The sequence below is a fragment of the Elephas maximus genome, chromosome 3 (genome assembly GCF_024166365.1).
Source record: "Elephas maximus indicus isolate mEleMax1 chromosome 3, mEleMax1 primary haplotype, whole genome shotgun sequence".
In the NCBI taxonomy this organism is placed as follows: domain Eukaryota; kingdom Metazoa; phylum Chordata; class Mammalia; order Proboscidea; family Elephantidae; genus Elephas; species Elephas maximus.
The window spans coordinates 157153288-157173327 of NC_064821.1; the positions used below are offsets into that span (position 1 = coordinate 157153288).

A 20040-nucleotide genomic window follows, 5' to 3' on the forward strand; every position below is an offset into this window, starting at 1 on the left:
TGCCCTGCTATTAAAATGCCAGATGCAGTGTTGCCCAGAAAAGAGCATTCTCTCAGAATGTGGGAATATGACTAGATACAACTTCTTTGGAAGGCAAAAATTAGCAAAATTAGAAATGCACAAATACTTTGATCAGGCAAGCCCACTTCTAGGAATCTATTTTAGAGAAATAATTGCACACACAATTAAAAATATTTGTATAAACTGTCCTCTGAAGAATTATGTTTGACAATAACTATTAGAATCAATGTCATGTCCATCAATTGAGAAATGCTTAAATATACAATGGTCTGCCTACTATGAAAGGATATGCAGTTTTTTTAAAGGACAGGGTAGATAATGACAATGGTGATGATGATGTCTCTGAAATTAATTATAATAGATGACGTTCAGTGAGCATTTATTAACTGTTTAAATGCTTTATGGGCCTCTCTCATGAACATTTAGGTTCACCTGTGAGGGAAGTACTCCTATTTGCACCCTTTTATAAATGAAGAAATAGAGACACAAAAAATTCAGTAACTTGTTCGAAGTCCCACCGTGGCAGAACCAAGATTTCCCCACAAAGCTTGAGGCTGCACCACAGATGAGGGTGGGGTTTTCTTATTCTCCATTCTCAGGATTTTTCAGGTTTCCGAGTGTGCATTTGGAAAACCCCAGCCTCGGGAAGTGAGAGAATTTGTGCAGTGGCCTTGGAATAAGTAAATTCCGAAGCTCTGTTCACAGGCTTGGTTGAAAATAAATCTTTTGCTGAAAAATTCCTTCTTTTTGTCACTGTTATGGGACTTGAATCTGCGCGCAACAGATTTTGGCGTCTGATTCAAACCGGAAAGCGACCCAGAGAGGTCTGAGGATAAAAGTTACTAACAGCTTAAAGCTACTTTTATGCATCTACCAAGAGCTCAAAGTAAAGCATACCGTCCCTGGGTGGGCTCGAACCACCAACCTTTCGGTTAACAGCCGAACGCGCTAACCAATTGCGCCACAGAGACGCACAGACCTTTGTTTTAAACTTAGGTTCTGATGACAGGAATTGCCCTTTAACATCATGCTGGAGACATCCTCACATCTTTCTGGCATGTCCAACCCCGCGCTCTAGAAACTGGGAGTGAGCACAAGAGACACTTAGGCCGGAAGTCACGCGGTTGGACACGAGCCCCAGTGACCTGGAGGACTCTGACACCCGGGGACTCGCGCAGTGGGAGGCGCACAGGCGCTACTCACCACCCGCAGGGGAAGAAGCATGACAAATCACGGCCCAGCAGGACCCCCTGGTCTGAGGCCGGGGAGATCCTCCCCAGCTTCCCCGCCCAGAGTCCACAGCAACCTTCCCACCCCCACCCTCTGCGGTCCGGCGGGCGGGGACCTTTCTGAGGAATGCTGACAAAAGTGACTAACCACGTGCACTGTCAAGTGTATTATTGTCCAGGGCAACCATAAATCAAAACCAAACCCACTGTCATCGAGTCGATTCCGACTCATAGCGAGTCGGAACTGCCCCATAGAGCTTCCAAGGAGCACCTGGCCGGTTTGAACTGCCGACCTCTTGGTTAGCAGCTTTAGCACTTAACCACTACGCCACCAGGTTTCCCAGATCTACCATCAAACAAAAAAAGCCAAACCCAGTGCTGTCGAGTCGATTCCGACTCTTGCAACCACATGCAACCATAAAAAAAAAAAAAAGAGGTACTAATAAGGAATTATAAAGGACAAGCTTCATACCAGCTTAAATTGAGTAAAGCTGACTGTTAACTGAGAGGAGGACAATATGTAACAACTAAGAAAAAAAAATTTTTTTTTTTTTTAGTAGCTTTAATTCCATGATGTTGCTGTTGTTAGGTGCCATTGGAGTTGGTTCTGCCGACTCAAAGCGACCCTATGTACGACTCAAAGCGACCCTATGTACGACAGAACAAAACACTGCCGGGTCCTGCACCATCCTCACAATTGTTATACTTGAGCCCATTGTTGCAGCCACTGTGTCTATTCATCTCATTGAGGGCCTTCCTCTTTTGCCCCGACCCTTTACTTTGCCAGGCATGATGTCCTTCTCCAGGGATTGATCCCTCCTGATAAGGAGTCCAAAATATGTGTGACTTAGCCTATCCATTCTTGCTTCTAAAGAGCATTCTGGTTTACTTCTTGCAAGACAGATCTGTGTTCTTTTGGCAGTCCATGGTATATTCAGTATTCTTCGCCAATGCCACAACTCTTTTGGTCTTCCTTATTTATTGTCCAGCTTTCACATGCATATGAGGTGGCTGACAACACCATGGCTTGGGTCAGCCACAACTTAGTGTTCAAGGTGACATCTTTGCTTTTCAACACTTTAAAGAGGTCTTTTGCAGCAGATTTGCCCAATGTAATGTGACTTTTGATTTCTTGACTGCTGCTTCCATGGGTGTGGATTGTGGATCCAAGTAAAATGAAATCCTTGACAACTTCAATCTTTTCTCCATTTATCATGATGTGGTTTATTGGTCCAGTTGTGAGAATTTTTGTTTTCTGTATGTTGAGTTGCAATCCATAATGAAGGCTGTGGTCTTCGATCTGTATCAGTAAGTCCTTCAAGTCCTCTTCACTCTCAGCAAGCAAGTGTGGGTCATCTACATAATGCAGGTTGTTAATGAGTCTTCCTCCAATCCTGATGCCCCATTCTTCTTCATATAGTCCAGCTTCTTGGATTATTTGCATAGCATACAAATTGAATAGGTATGGTCAAACGATACAACCCTGACACACACCTTTCCTGACTTTGAAACAAGTGGTATCCCTTGTTCTGTTCGAATAACTGCCTCTTGATCTATGTACAGATTTCTCATGAGCACAATAAAGTGTTCTGGAATTCCCATTCTTTGCAATGTTATCCATAATGTGTTATGATCCACACAGTCAAATGCCTTGGCATAGTCAATAAAATGCAGGTAAACATCTTTCTGGTAGTCTCTGCTTTCAGCCAGGATCCATCTTACATCAGCTATGACATCCCTGGCTCCACATCCTCTTCTGAATCCAGCTTGAATTTCTGGCAGTTTCCCATCTGTCTACTGCTGCAGCTGCTTTTGAATGATCTTCAGCAAAATTTTACCTGTATGTAATATTAATGATATTGTTCGATAATTTCCACATTCAGTTGGATCATCTTTCTTGGGAATGGGCATAAATATTGATCTCTTCCAGTTGGTTAACCAGGTGGGTAGGTGTCTTTCAAATTTCTTGGCACACACAAGTGAGTACTTCCAGTGCTGCATCCGTTTGTCGAGACATCTCAGTTGGTATTCTGTCAGTTCCTAGAGCCTTGTTTTCTGCCAATGCCTTCAGCGCAGCTTGGACTTCTTCCTTCAGCACCATCGGTTCCTTATCATATGCTACCTCCTGAACTGGTTGAACATTGACCAATTCTTTTTGGTATCATGACTCTCTGTATGCCTTCCATCTTCTTTTGATGCTTCCTGTGTACTTTAATGTTTTTCCCACAGAATCCTTCAATGTTCCAATATGAGACTTGATTTTTTCTTCAGTTCTTTCGGCTTGAGAAATGCTCAGTGTGTTCTTCCCTTTTAATTTTCTATCTCCAGGTCTTTACATATGTCATTATAATATTTTACTTTGTCTTCTCCTGTCACTCTTTGAAATCTTCTGTTCAGCTCTTTCACTTCATCATTTCTTCCTTTTGCTTTAGCTGCTCAGCGTTCAAGAGGAAGTTTCAGAATCTCTTCTGACATCCATTTTGGTCTATTCTTACTTTCCTGTCTTTTTAATGACCTCTTATGGTGGTGTGTGTTTTCTTCATGGATGATGTCCTTCCACAACTCATCTGGTCTTCAGTCATTAGTGTCCCTTGCCTCAAATCTACTCTTGAGGTGGTCTCTAAATTCAGGTGGGATATACTCAAGGTCATACTTTGGCTCTCGTGAACTTGTTCTAATCTTCATCAGTTTTAACTTAAACTTACATATGAGCAATTGAAATCCTGTTCCACAGTGGGCCCCTGGCCTTGTTCTGAATGATGATACTGAGTTTTCCATCCTTTCTTTCCACAGATGTAGTAGGTCTGATTCCTTTTTATTCCATCCAGAAAGGTTCACTGTATAGTCAGAGTTTATGTTTTTTAAAATGGGCATTAGCAATGAAGAAATCATTGACCTTACAAAATTCTATCATGTGATCTCCAGTATCATTTCTGCCACCAAGGCCACACTTTCGAAGTACCGATCCTTCTTCTTTGTTTCTAACTTTTGCTTTTCCATCACTAGTAGTTATCAGTGCATTTTCTTCGATCATTTTCAGACTGCAGAATTTGGTAAAAATCTTCAATGTCTTCATCTTTGGCCTTAGTAGTTGGTGCATAAATTTGAGTAATAGTCGTATTGACTGGTATTCCCGGTAGGCATGGACATTGTTCTATCACAGAGAGAGTTGTACTTCAGGATGGATCTTGGAATATTCTTTTTGACAATGAATGCCAAGCCATTCCTCTTCAGCTTGTCATTCCTGGCATAGTAGACACATGTCTGTCAGTTTGTCCTACTATGGGATCTTGTGTGTTGCTGTGATGCTGGAAGCCACCAGTATTTAAATACAAACAAGGTCATCCATGGCAGACAGATTTCAGCTGAGTTTCTAGACTAAGGTAGACCAGGAAGACAGACCTGGCAGTCTACTTCTGAAAAGAATTGGCCAGTGAAAACCTTATGAATAGCTGCAGAGCATTGTCTAATATAGTACCAGAAGATGAGCCCGCCAGGTTGGAAGGCATTCAAAAGACGACTGGGGAAGAGCTTCTTCCTCAAAGTGGGAGAAGCCAACTTTGACAGAGCCCTTTTCCCAACTTGCATTTGCTGATGTGGCACTACTCAAAATGAGAAGGAACAGCCGCAAACATCCATATGGAGCCTATAAAGGGGGAAGGGACTAGAAAAACACTAAGAAGGAGATAGTAATTCAAGGGTTGTTTCAACCTTTCCTTATATTGACAGGGTGTGGTTCATGCTTACCCAACTTCTAGATGGTAATCTTTTAACAACTCTTTTGTTTCACTAGCACAGTTAACCCTATCTGTCTCATTTTCACTATGTGGAGGGGTAAGGTGGATTAAGTTGTTTGGCAAGTGAGTGGAAGCCAAGTTAAGGGCCTTGTTGCCTCCCTTGCTGTTGTTGACTAGTAGGTGGTGCACCTACCTATTGGAATGCACAAAAGTTTTCATCCTACAGTCCACTGTGCAGGGCCTGGAGAGGAAACCAGAAAATCAAGGTGTAACAATACTTATTAAAAAGAGAAACAGCCAGATGATTAGTTACGTGCATTCAAAGTGGTTATCTCTGGAGAACAGGAAATGTAGAAAGGGATCAGGGGACTATTGTTTTTAATAAAAAAAATTTTGGACATGTATTACTGTGATAAAAAATAAATACTAAGTTAAGATAACTTATTTGCTCAGTAGAATATTTTAAAGTTCATTGTACTGGAATTGAAAATTTGATGCAGTCGTATGTATCACTCTTTAAAGATTTTGGGGTTTCTGTCATGTGCAGAAATCTCTTCCCATTGTAAGACTATAAAAATTTTATTGGGGGCAATTTTGAAGCAACCATCCAAACATTATTCCCCTTTGTCATGGATTGATTTATGTCCCCCCAAAAATGTGTGTATCAGTTTGGCTGGGACACAATTTCCAGCATTGTGTGGTGGTCCTCCATTTTGTGATTGTAATTTTATGTTAAAAATGATTAGGGCGGGATTGTAACACCACCCTTACCCAGGTCACATCCCTGATCTAATGTAAAGGGAGTTTCCCTGGGGTGTGGGCTATACCACCTTTTATCTCTCAAGAGATACAAAGGAAAGGGAAACAAGCAGAAAGTGGGGGATCTCATACCACAAAGAAAGCAGTGCCAGGGCCAGAGCATGTCCTTTGGACCCAGAATCCCTGGGCCTAAAGAAACTCCTCCTTCACCAGGGGAAGATTGAGGACAAGGACCTTCCTCCAGAGCCAACAGGCAGAGAAAGCCTTCACTTGGAGCCAACACCCTGAATTTGGACTTTTAGCCTACTTGACTGTGAAGAAATAAATTTCTCTTTGTTAAAGCCATCCACTTGTATTTCTGTTATAGCAGTATTGGGTAACTAAGTCAGAATTTGGTACCGAAAGAGTGGCATGCTGCTCTAACAGATACCTAAAATGTGGAAGTGGTTTTGAAACTGTGAACGGATACAGGAGAGGCAGGGGCAGAGAAGCGGCAGTGACAGAGAGTCTACAGTGGTAGAAAAAGGCAGCAACAAAGAACTGGCAGCAATAGAACTAGGAGACCAGTGCACTGGAGCCGACCAACTGAGCCAGAAAGGTGAGTGCCTGTGCATAGGAGGCTTCCTGGCAGAGTGGGGTGCCTCCAGGCACTAATTGGTGGAACTACTACAGAGCTTTGAAATACTTCCCCCAGCAGGCCTGAGGATCCAAGAGGCAACAAACCAGGAAGCAGAAGCTGAAGAGACAACCCAAGAAGCCTAGCTGCCTCAGCCCGAAAAGGTATGGCCATGACCGCAGGGTTTTAAAGGGTGGTGCCATGGCCTCCGGTGTTTCTAAGGGTGGAGTTGCCACTCAGATGGACTAGGAGAAAGGTGCACCTAAAGCTGAGGGGGCAGAGTTGCAGTTCCAGTGGACCTGAAATATGCAGCTGAAGCCAAGGGGCCTCCATTCAGAATCTGGAGGGTGTGGCCAATACCTAGAGTCTGGAGGGCAGGGCTATTATGTAAATGGTCCCAGAGAACAGAGGATTATTTTCAAAGCTTTGAGGGCTAATGTAATCTGTTCTGCTGACTTGTTTGGTGCCTGTTCTGTCTTCTTTCCCTCTGATTTCTCCTATTTGTAATGGAAATGCCTAGCTTGTGCCTGTTCTGCCATTGTACCTTTGGAAGCAGATAACTTGTGCTCTAGATTTCATAGATGAAGAGGAATTTTTGGATTTTGGACCAGGAGTTGGTTTAAGATTTTGCTGTGATATGATGGGATGAAGACATTTTGCCTGTTGCAAGAATGTGATTTTTGGAAGGGGGGCAAAGGATGCAATGACATGGATTGAATTATGTCCCCACAAAAATGTGTGTATCAAATTGGCTGGGCCATGATTTCCAGCATTATGTGGTGGTCCTCCATTTTGTGACTGTAATTTTATGTTAAAAAGATTGGGGTGGAATTGTAACACCACCCTTACCCAGGTCACATCCCTGATCCAATGTAAAGGGAGTTTCCCTGGGATGTGGCCTACACCACATTTTATCTCTCAAGAGATTAAAAGGAAATGGAAGCAAGCCGAGAGTGAGGGACCTCATACCACCAAGAAAGCAGTGCCAGGGGCAAAGTGCATCTTTGCGCCTGAGAAGTTCCTCCATCAGGGGAAGATTGAGGACAAGGACCTTCCTCCAGAGAGAGAAAGCCTTCCCCTGGAGCCGGCGCCCTGAATTTGGACTTTTAGCCTACTTTACTGTGAAGAAATAAATTTCTCTTTGTTAAAACCATCCACTTGTGGTATTTCTAAGATACCCTTTTAATGAGCTGAACAGATGGGCTAGTAACGTCCAAGATCCTCCTCCAAAAAAAAACCCACGGCCGTCGAGTCGATTCCGACTCACAGTGACCCTATAGGGCAGAGTAGAACTGCCCCACGGGGTTTCCAAGTAGCGCCTGGTGGGTTTGAACTACTGACCTTTTGGTTAGCAGTGGTAGCACTTAACCACTAAACCACCAGGGTTTCCAAGGTCTTCCTAGATATGACTAATTCCACAGCTCATGCCCTGAAGCATCAACAACTGAGAGGACTGGACATGACTTAGTGCTGAACAGTCCTCAGTCCAAGAAAATTCATTAAACTCTCTGCAAACTTCAGCTTCCTCATCAGCAATACGGCAAAAGTTGCCTTCAGTGTTGGCTCAGATATATCTGGCCAATCTTTCATGCTAGGGAGAGGAGAAGCTCTCAGCTCTTACTCATCAAGCTAGCTCAGTCCATAGGCCATACAACTTCTCATTTTAATGTCCTACATATTGCCTAGTTTTCTTTGGATCTACCCATGATCAACCACTTTGGTTTGTCAGTGGCTCCTGGGGTTGTACAGACTGATCCCTATACACTGTCTTCATGGAGGCCACAAGGAGGTACCAGGACACTTCCCCTTGGAACTGTTGTTATCAATTCAAACGCTTTTTTCTGCCATTCCAGCTGCTCTGTTTTGGCGATTCCAATTACATGGATACGGGTCCCTTGGTCAAACAGCTCCCATTATAATCCAAAGTCATCACAGCTTCCTATGTATAATATATAAAAGTATGTCAGCAGTGGTTTTATTACCAATGGCCAGTCTGACACAAAAGGGTCCTTGTCTTTTCCCAAGTAAGAATACGCAAGAAAGACAAACTTTATCTTCAGCAAGCTTTATTTTGCTTGAGTCAAGCAAAAGGAGTCAGCAGTGGACTAAGCCTCTCCAAAAGACTAACTCGAAAAGGGAAGCAAGGCTGGGGCATATATGGGTTTGGTGGAGACAGTAGAGTAATGAATATCTAGTGGGCTTCTTTCAAGGGGTGGGGGTACTTCTCAGAATGGTGGTGCGTGCTAATTAGGTTGCTTGTTCCTCTGGAATCCAAGATGGGACCCGTTGATATTCAAGATGGAGTCCTCTTGGCAGCCTTTGGCATCGCTTATTAGGGGATATAACACAAGCACACTGATCTTCAGCACTACATCGCCGTCTCCAGAGGGCTAGGGAAGGTTAAATAGTGGTCACACTTTGTTCTGTGCATGTGGAGCCTGTAAAGGGGGAAGAGACTAGAAAAACACTAAGAAAAAAAAAAAAACTAAGAAGGAGATAGTAATTCATGGGTTGTTTCAACATTATCTCATGTTGACAGGATGTGGTTCCTGTTTACCAACATCCAGATGGTAATCATTTAACAGCTCTTTTGTTTGACCAGCACACTTAACCCTATCTGTCTCAGTTTATCTAGGGAGAGTGTCCAGGAGGCAGGAGAACTTTTATTTTCTTCTTTTTACACTTCTTTTTTGGTAAGTTTTTCTTACAAGCATATATTTGTTAGATTTACAATAAAAAAACAATTAACCATGTTTAATATTTATATACTCAGAAAAACCAGACCAACCTCATCTGCTGTGACTGAAAATCAACCACGTGTTGTTGAGGCTACAAGACAGGGCTCTGACACTTATACAGCCACAGTCTGCTTTCTGAGAGATTGGCCACATCCATTATATTCCATTTTCTCGATATATCATTTGCAGGTTTTTATTTGTTTTTTTTTAAATGTATTGTGGAGTAAAGAATTTAACTTCATCCAAACTATTTGCTCTTTGTCCTTGGATTCTGAGAGATAACTCTATGCCAAAAAAAAAAAAAAAACACCAAACATGTTGCCATCAAGTTGATTCAGCCTCATAGTAACCCTTTATGACAGGATAGAACTACCCAACACGGTTTTCAAGGATATAAATCTTTACAGATGCAGATTGCCTCTTCTTTCTCCCCTAGAGTGGCTGGTGGATTAATCACTAACCTTTTGGTTAGCAGCCCACCACTTAACCACTGGGCTTCCAGAGCTCTTTGAGATAACGCTAAACCCTTGGAATTTGCTGAGTAATTGAGGTACCTTTTTTTTCTACAGGTCTCCAAACAACATCTTAGGGTTTATGCTAATAAGGTGTGGGACTGGTCAAGCTAGAAAGCCATCTCCTGGTATGAGTCTACCTGAGAGTGTGGGGGGGGCCAGGGAGGAAGATGGGGAAAAATTCAATCAATCATGCCTAAGTAATAAGGCTCCAATAAAGGCTCTGGACACAGAAGCTCCATGGGCTTCATGGTTGATGAGTGTCATCTGTTCTCAAGGATGAGTTTTTGGGACATGGACACTCCCCATTTCAAACCCTCCCCAGTCCTTGCCATATGTGTCTCCTCATTTGTATCCTCTTTGCTATAAAAGTGTAATCATAAGTATGGCACTTTCTGTGAGTTCTGAGTCATTCATGTGAATTATCAAATCCAAGGGAGTAGTGAGAGCCAGCAGGTCAAAAGTAAGGGGTCTGAGGACTTGTGGCTGCTGTACTGAAGGGGTAGAGGGACTTCTGAATTTGTAGCCAGCAGGTCAGAAATGAGTGTGTCATGGGGACTCCCAAGTTTGTGGCTGGTGTCTAAAGTCTTGGGCAGACTTGGCAGTCTGGAGGGCTGTCCCCTTGTGAGGTCTGCTCTAGCTCCAGATGGTTAGGGTCAGAGGAAGATGCTGCACGTGCACCTGGTGTCAGAATAAAAGTAGAAGAGAACTGAATTGATAATAGGTTGATTTGGGTTGATAAATAAATATTTGGTATCAGAGAATTGGGGATTGATTTGGATTTTTCCTACACGTAAATATTTCAAGGCTTCTAGGAGCACTCATTTTTGCATCTCAAGGTATGTGATTCCAAGTTGCCTTACAGGAATATATCATTTATGCACACAAAACATCACACTAAATATTTATGTGTATGATAGATGTAAACTTTGTATTTAAATTATACACATAGGTTAAATACCTTACAAAGAGATTATTATCCTGCATTACTTTGGTACCCAAAATTCCCTTTCTCCTTCCTAAAACTAGTCTGGCATTTGAAAAGTGAGTTTAATCACTTGGGCTAATGATTTCAAAATGATTAAACTGCATATAACACATTAAAGAATGACCTGGTCATGCATACACATAATGGAGTATTACGCGGCCAAAATGTGAGGATCTCTATGGACTGCTGTTATTTTTAGGATAAATTGTTTATGTGAAAAAAACAAAGCAAGAAGTAAAAAAGTATACAGTAGTCTACTTTTTTTTTAAGAAAGGAGAGGAAAGACATGTTTGTACTTATTATTAATACATGCTTATTTTTCAGGAAGGATAAGCCAGAAGGTAATGAAAATGTTTTCTTCTAGGGAATGTGGTTTAAGCTGTAGAAATGATAGTGAGACTTTGCTAAGTATTATCTTTTTTGTTTAATATAGTTTTGAATTTTGAGCCTTGTGATGTTTTACATTTTCAGAAAAAGAAGAAAAAGAAAACTCTACAGTTCATAAAAGCAGAAAAAGTTAAATCTAACCATATAATAAAATGATAATACAATCACACAGAAAGCAATCAAATAAAATTTGAAAGCAATTCTCTGACTGATCCACAGTGGTGTATATTCTAATGTCAGAAGAATCTGCCAAGATATTTTGAGCTTACTTTGCAGATTTATTGTTGGTAGTCGTATTGATGGAACAACTTGGAAACAACTTTGTGTGTATAATAAGATAAAGCACATGAGTAAATATATTAAAAATTATTTGGAATCTGGATAATCAACATGGGAGAGAGGAGATAAAAATATGGACTAGGGAAAGTTGAGGAAGAAACTCTCGGTATTGAATCGGGATTGTTTTTTTTAATTTTTATCGTGCTTTAAGTGAAAGTTTACAAATCAAGTCAGTCTCTCATACAAAAACTTATATACACATTGCTATATACTCCTAGTTGCTCTCCACATAATGAGACAGCACACTTCTTTCCACCCTGTATTTCCATGTCCATTCAGCCAGCTTCTGACCCCCTCAGCCTTCAGATCTCCCCTCCAGACAGAAGCCGCCCACATAGAAGCTCACTCTTCACCAGTATCATTTTGTATCCTATAGTCCAGTCCAATCCCTGTCTGAAGAGTTGGCTTTGGGAACAGTTCCTGTCTTGGGCTAACAGAAGGTCTGGGGACCATGACCTCCGGGGTCCTTCTAGTCTCAGTCAGACCGTTAAGCCTGGTTTTTTAATGAGAATTTGAGGTCTGCATCCCACTGTTCTCCTGCTCTTTAAGGGATTCTTTGTTGTGTTCCCTGTGATGGCAGTCACTGATTGTAGCCGGGCACCATCTAGTTCTGGTCTCAGGGTGATGTAGTCTCTGATTTATGTGGCCCTTTCTGTCTCTTGGGCCCATAATTACCTGTGTCTTTGGTGTTCTTCATTCTCCTTTGCTCCATGTGTGTCGAGACCAGTTGATGCATTTGTAATATTTCTATGTTTTGGGTTCTGTTAAGGCTTGCTTTATGGCCTAATATGTGGTCTATTTTTTTTCTAGAGAATGTTCCGTGTGGTTTGGAAAAGAAAGTATACTTGCATACTGTTGGGTGGAGTGTTCTGTATATGTCTATGAGGTCAAGTTGGTTAACTGTGGCATTTAGCTCTTCTGTGTCTTTATTGAGCTTCTTTCTGGATATTCTGTCCTTCACTGAAAGTGGTGCGTTGAAGTCTCCTACTATTATTGTGGAGCTATCCATCTCATTTTTCAATGCCGTTAGAGTTTATTTCATGTATCTTGAAGTCCTGTCGTTGGGTGCATGAATATTTAATATGGTCATATCCTCCTGGTATATCGTCCCTTTAATCATTATATAGCATCCTTCCTTATCCTTTGTGGTAAATTTAAGTTTGAAGTCTGTTTTGTCAGAAATTAGTATTGCCACTCCTGCTCTTTTTTGATTGTTATTTGCTTGATATGTTTTTTCCATCCTTTGAGTTTTAGTTTGTTTGTATCTTTAAGTCTAAGGCATGTCTCTTGTAGGCAGCATACAGATGGATCATGTTTTTTTATCCATTCTGCAACTCTCTGTCTCTTTATTGGTGCATTTAGTCCATTTACGTTCAGCGTGATTATAGATAGGTATGAGTTTAGTGCTGTCATTTTGATGCCTTTTTGTGTGTGTTGTTAACAGTTGTGCTGAGTAGTTTTTCTTTGTAGTTTGTGTTCTTTTTCATTGTGGTTGACTTTGTTTTTGCTGAATCTTTATGTTTTTCTTGTTTTTATTTTAATGTATAGGATTGTTAGTTTTCTTTGAGGTTACCTTAATATTTACCCCTATTTTTCTAAGTTTAAACCTAACTCGTATCTCTTATATCATCTTGATTTCCTCTCCATATGGAAGATCTATGACTTCTTTATTTGTCCCTCTTTATTGATGTAATGTTGTCATCTTTTACATAATAACATCACTGATTCCCTGTTTTGAGCATTTTCTTTAACCTTGATTTATTTTTGTGATTTACCTATCTAAGCTGATATCTGGTCATTCTGTCCTGTGTTCTAGTGTTGGGTCGATATCTGATATTATTGGTTTTCTAACCAGAGAATCCCCTTTTGTATTTCTTATAGTTTTGGTTTGGTTTTTACAAATTCCCTAAGCCTCTGTTATGTGGAAGTGTCTTAATTTCACCTTCATATTTGAGAAACTGTTTTGTTGGATAAATGATTCTTGGCTGGCAATTTTTCTCCTTCAATGCTTTATGTTTGTCTTCTCATTGCCTTCTTGCCTGTGTGGTTTCTGCTGAGTAGTCTGAACTTATTCTTATTGACTCTCCTTTGTAGATGACTTTTTATTTATCCCTAGCTGCTCTTAAAATTTTCTCTTTAGCTTTGGTTTTGGCAACTTTGAGTATAATGTGTCTTGGTGATTTCTTTTGGGATCTACCTTGTATGGGGTTCAATGAGCATTTTGGATAGATATCCTTTCATCTTTCACGATGTTGGGAACGTTTTCTGCCAACAAATCTTCAACAATTCTCTCTGTATTTTCTGATATTCTTCCCTGTTCTGTTATTCCAATCGCTCGCAAGTTATTTTTCTTGATAGGGTCCCACATGATTCTTAGGGTTTCTTCATTTTTTTTTTTTTAATTCTTTTATCTGATTTTTCTTTGAATATATTGTTGCCAAGAGTTTTATCATCAGTCTCACTAATTCTGCCTTCCACTTCCTCAGTTCTGCCCCTCTGACTTTCTATCAAGTTGTCTAATTCTATAATTTTATTGTTAACCTTCTGAATTTCCGATTGCTCTCTCTCTATGGATTCTTGCAACTTATTAGATTTTTCATTATGTTCTTGAATAATCTTTTTAATTTCTTCAACTGCTTTATCTGTGTGTTTCTTGGCTTGTTCTGCATTTTGCCTGATTTCATTCCTGATGTTGTTCCTGATGTCTTGAAGAGTTCTGTATTCCACATCTGGCAATTCCAGGAATACACCTTCATCCAGGAGAGTCCTTGATTCTTTGTTTTTGGAGTTTGTTGAAGCAATCATGGTCTGCTTCCTCATGTGATTTGATATCGACTGTTTTCTCCAAGCCATCTATAAGTTACTGTATTAATTTATTTTGTTGGCTCACTGAGTCCTAGTTTTTGCTTTATTTTGTTTTGATATACTCAAATAGGCTACTAGAGTGAGCTAACTTAATTATTGGAGCCTTTGAAGCACTAATGTCCTGTAACCAGATGGCTAGAGCTGTTACCAGGTATATGAGCCTCAGAATCCATTCATTATTCTTGTACAGATTCAACTCAGGTGTCCTGATAGTCTGTCACCTAGTGTGTGATGTAGTATCTCACCTACTATCTTAGAGGAGCAGTGGTGATTGGTGTATGCAGAGGTTTCTGGTAGCAGCAGGGGGTCACACTCTAAGGAAGGCAGGGGGCTGACAAACTTCCCCTGAGTGTTTGTGAGGAAGGCACGTCCCTGTTCTCTGGTAGGTGGGCTCTGCAGCCATCCCATAGGCACCCATGCTTTTACCTGTAAGAACTGGTAGGCACCACTTATCCTTGGAGCCCTTTCGCCGGTGGATAGGTGGCGTGGTTGGAGCCTCCAGTCCTCTGCTGTGGGTTGGTGAAGGCTCTGTTTAATGGGCAGAATGGTATCAAACATCCAAAACCTGCCTCTCCACAGCACAGCTGAAACAGTTACAGTTAGGCCTCAAACAGATTTGCCCTTGCAATATAATAGCCAGATCCTACCTGGTGTAGTGGAGCCACCTGGATCCATGCAGGAGTGAAAGACAAAGTCTGTGGATCACTGTGCCTGGACTGGAGCTGCTTCTACTCTGGAGTTTCCAGATTAGGGGAGTCAGCACAGTATTTTTCTCCCATTTGTTAATTTGTTCTTTCTCCAAGGCCAGGAGAATAGCTCAGAGAGAGCAACAGGACCTATCTCAGGCCCATGGAAATCAACTGTTAATGAAGCTGGCTTCAGCAGAGGGAGGAGGGTTCAGATAGATAGGAGAGAGTTCTTTCAAAAGGAGGAGGTATTAGATCCGTGTGGTAAATTAGACAAAATCACTTATCTTGTACTGAAAGCACTGTTTTATTTCAGATTCCAAAGGCATGTGAAGCCTGTGTGCATTGGCTGGGTACCCACTGAGATTGCCCCATAGGGGTACTGTTGCATCCTGCACTTGCCTTCTTTCACTGAGGCTGCCGAGGCCTAAACGCCACAGCCAGCCAGCTGCAGACATATCACAGGGTCAGGGGTGTGATGCTTTGCTTACCTTCCTTCCCTGAAGCAGCAGTGTCCCCAAAAACTACTATCAGCCCCACCAAAGTTATACCAAGAAATCGGGGCTGAGGCACTGCCATGGGCTCGGCAACTCCTTGATGCTTCCACACAGTCTCTCCCTCCCCTGTCACTCAGTCTGATTTCTTAACTTTGCCTTTGATGCTCAGGGTTCCTAGCTTGTCATATATATAATCGACTCACTTGTTTTTTTGACTCTTTGTTGTAAGAGGGATCACTGGAAGCATTTGACTGCTCTGCCATCTTAGCCCCACCTCCTAAACTTATGATTTAAATATGAGTATTTGCACACTGTGTCCATTTACAGAGCCTAGAAGCAATGCTACATAGTGGCTACATCTTTGTTGTGGATGCCATTCTGCAGCAAAGCAACCAGATTTCTTGGAGAAATGATTGATTTTAGAAATGAAAATCACAAGTTGAGCTTGGAACTTCTTGTGCTAGAAAGCAAAAATGGGCTCCCTGACTCATGGAAACATGCCAAAAGATCACAGGAACCAGCTTGAAGAGATCCAAACTGGTCCAAATTGAGACCATTTGAGCAACAAAAACAGTATTAGCCATGGATAATAACATGTTGAATTAAAAGAAGAATCCATGAGTTCATAGAATCTAAGATTGGGGACGAAAGCTCTATAAGAATGGGGAGGGAAGATCTAAATAAAAAGCCTTGACCAGAGAAAAACGTACTCCCACTGTTGAAAAATAGTCCCTCATCCTCTCAGATTGTGGCAGTGTATTCCAATATTCTGTTGGCCTGCACTAGTGTGCAGGAAAGAAGATACAAAGAAGGACGTAGCAGGAGGAGCTGGAAGGAAAGAAGAAAAGAGAGAGAAAAACCAGGAAAAGTTTAAGAACTGGAGCAGTAGGGAGAGAGGCAGCTGGACCACTCACTTAGCAGTTTATGCCAATGTTTTCATCTACTTATGACAGTGAACTCTCATTCATGTTAATGTTTGAATAGCTGAGGGTAATAGCATTAAAGGTGAGTCCGTGTATAACTAAGGTGTGAGGCTGCTGATAGACTTATTTCTGGATATTTGATGGTTTTTTTTTTCTTTGAAATTTTTCTATTTGTCTATGACCGTATCTAAGAAAGAATTAGGGAGTAGTAGCTTTGCTTTGGAGTCCTGGTGATGCAGTGGTTAAGAGCTTAGCTGCTAACCAAGAGCTTGACAGTTCATATCCACCAACCTGCTCACTGGAAACTCTACGGGGCAGCTCTACTCTCCCACTAGGTCACTATGAGTAAGAATTGACTCAATGGCAATGTGTTTGGTTTTTCTGGTCTAGATTTATTTTATTTCTAGAAGGCAAAAACATGGTTATCTTCCTCAAACAATATTTATTGAGAGTCTATCATGCAATTTTTTATTAACTTTTATTGAACTTCAAGTGAACATTTACAAATCAAGTCAGACTGTCACATATAAGTTTATATACACCTTATTCCGTACTCCCACTTGCTCTCCCCCTAATGAGTCAGCCCTTCCAGTCTCTCGTGACAATTTTGCCAGCTTCCAACTCTCTCTATCCTCCCATTCCCCCTCCAGACAGGAGATGCCAACACAGTCTCAAGTGTTCACCTGATACAAATAGCTCACTCTTCATCAGCATCTCTCTCCCACCCACTGTCCAGTCCTTTTCATGTCTGATGAGTTGTCTTCGGGAATGGTTCCTGTCCTGGGCCAACGGAAGGTTTGGGGACCATGACCGCCAGGATTCCTCTAGTCTCAGTCAGACCAGTAAGTATGGTCTCTTTATGAGAATTTGGGGTCTGGATCCCACTGATCTCCTGCTCCCTCAGGGGTTCTCTGTTGTGCTCCCTGTCAGGGCAGTCACTGATTGTGGCCGGGCACCAACTACTTCTTCTGGTCTCAGGATGATGTAGGTCTCTGGTTCATGTGGCCCTTTCTGTCTCTTGGGCTCTTAGTTATCATGTGACCTTGGTGTTCTTCATTCTCCTTTGCTCCAGGTGGGTTGAAACCAATTGCTGCCTCTTAGATGGCCACTTGTTAGCCTTTAAGACCCCAGACGCCACATTTCAAAGTGGGATGCAGAATGTTTTCATAATAGAATTATTTTGCCAATTAACTTAAAAGTCCCCTTAAACCATGGTCACCAAACCCCCTCCCTTGCTCCGCTGATCTTTGAAGCATTCAGTTTATTCCAGAAACTTCTTTGCTTTTGGTCCAGTCCAGTTGAGCTGACCTTCCATGTATTGAGTATTGTCCTTCCCTTCACCTAAAGCGTTCTTATCTACTAATTAATCAGTAAAAAACCCTCTCCCACCATCCGTCCCTCCCCGCCTCGTGACCACAAAAGTATGTGTTCTTCTCAGTTTATACTATTTCTCAAGATCTTATAATAGTGGTCTTATACAATATTTGTCCTTTTGCCTCTGACTAATTTCGCTCAGCATAATGCCTTCCAGGTTCCTCCATGTTATGAAATGTTTCACAGATTCATCACTGTTCTGTATTGATGCGTAGTATTCCATTGTGTGAATATAAAATATACCACAATTTATTTAACCATTCAACCATTGATGGACACCTTGGTTGCTTCCAGGTTTTTGCTATTGTAAACAGAGCTGCAATAAACATGGGTGTGCATGTATCTGTTTGTGTGAAGGCTCTTATTTCTCTAGGGTATATTCCGAGGAGTGGGATTTCTGGGTTGTATGGTAGTTCTATTTCTAACTGTTTAAGATAACGCCAGATAGATTTCCAAAGTAGTTGTACCATTTTACATTTCCACCAGCAGTGCATAAGAGTTCCAATCTCTCCCCAGCCTCTCCAACATTTATTATTTTGTGTTTTTTGGATTAATGCCAGCCTTGTTGGTGTGAGATGGAATCTCATCGTAGTTTTAATTTGTGTTTCTCTAATGGCTAATGATCGAGAGCATTTTCTCGTGTATCTGTTAGCTGCCTGAATATCTTCTTTAGTGAAGTGTATGTTCATATCCTTTGCCCACTTCTTGATTGGGTTGTTTGTCTTTTTGTGGTTGAGTTTTGACAGAATCATATAGATTTTAGAGTTGAGGCGCTGGTCTGAGATGTCATAGCTGAAAATTCTTTCCCAGTCTGTAGGTGGTCTTTTTACTCTTTTGGTGAAGTCTTTAGATGGGCATAGGTGTTTGATTTCTAGGAGCTCCCAGTTACCTGGTTTCTCTTCGTCATTTTTGGTAATGTTTTGTATTCTGTTTATGCCTTGTATTATGGCTCTTAACATTGTCCCTATTTTTTCTTCCATGATCTTTATCTTTTTAGTCTTTATGTTTAGGTCTTTGATCCACTTGGAGTTAGTTTTTGTGCATGGTGTGAGGTATGGGTCCTGTTTCATTTTTTTGCAAATGGATATCCAGTTATGCCAGCACCATTTTGTTAAAAAGACTATCTTTTCCCCAATTAACTGACACTGGTCCTTTGTCAAATATCAGCTGCTCATATGTGGATGGATTTCTATCTGGGTTCTCAATTCTGTTCCACTGGTCTATGTGCCTGTTGTTGTACCAGTACCAGGCTGTTTTGACTACTGTGGCTGTATAATAGATTCTGAAATCAGGTAGATTGAGGTCTCCCACTTTCTTCTTCTTTTTCAGTAATGCTTTCCTTATCCGAGGCTTTAGCATGCAATTTTTAATAAAAGCTTCCCTTTTTTTCTCAATTTAATTTTTAAAAACTATTATATTGAGTCACATGTGATTCAGTGCCCTAAAGCACTGTTTTTAAAAACTCGCATTAGAATGATGTAGATAACTTGGCTAAAAAAGTGCAGATTCCAGGTACAGCAGATAGTCTTTATTTGCCTGAAGCAAAAAGAAAGAAGGAAAGTCAGAAATAGGGGGAGGAAATGGAATGTGTGCCTAATTTTCTCCATAACAACTGCCTCCTTTGCTCTGAGACCAGAAGAAATCAATTGTCCCTAGCTACCGTTACTGTATCTTTTGAACAAAGATTCTATAGAGGAATCCTGATTAAAAGGGGGGAAATGTAGAACAGAATTTCAAACGCTCATGGAGTCAGATTTTCTGAAGCCATGGAAGCTGGATGAGTCCCTGAAACTATTGCCCTGAGATAATCTTTAAGCCTTGAATAAAAAATATCCCCTGAAGTCTTCTTAAAACCGAACAATAGTTTAGCTTAAGTAGTAAAGAACGTCTGCCTTGAGCATTATCCGTTTTTAAGGTCTATCTATATGGCAACAAATTGACAACAGCATCTTGAAAGACTAGATAGGAATCTTGAGCTACAGTGAGTTTATATTAGTGGGGGAGGAACAACTCAGAAAGGAGGTTTGCACAACCCACAGGATGTAATCATTACCACTAAACTGTACATGTAGAAGCTGTTGAATTGGTATATGTTTTACTGTGTCTATTCTCAGCAACAACATCAAAAAAGAAAATAAATTATTTTTAAAAATTGCTGATTCCAAAGCCCCATTCCAAAGCTATAAAATCACTGAAATTGGAGCCAGGAATCTTCTCCCAATAAACTCCCTGATGATTCCGGAGCACATGAAGTAGAGAGCCAGTGTCCCAGATATTTAGAATAAGGACTTTGATATAATATATGGTTTGGGGAGCTAAGACCAAATTCTTCAACTTACACTTCAATCACTAGACTGTGACTTTTTGAA

At 41.1% G+C, this 20040-nt stretch overlaps 1 non-coding gene across 1 annotated transcript; it reads right to left on the reverse strand.

The window, feature by feature from the left end:
* Positions 1-918: 918 nt before the first annotated feature.
* On the reverse strand, positions 919-992 carry TRNAN-GUU (transfer RNA asparagine (anticodon GUU)). Its single transcript has one exon. It is a non-coding gene; the product is annotated as a tRNA-Asn (tRNA).
* Positions 993-20040: the final 19048 nt, after the last annotated feature.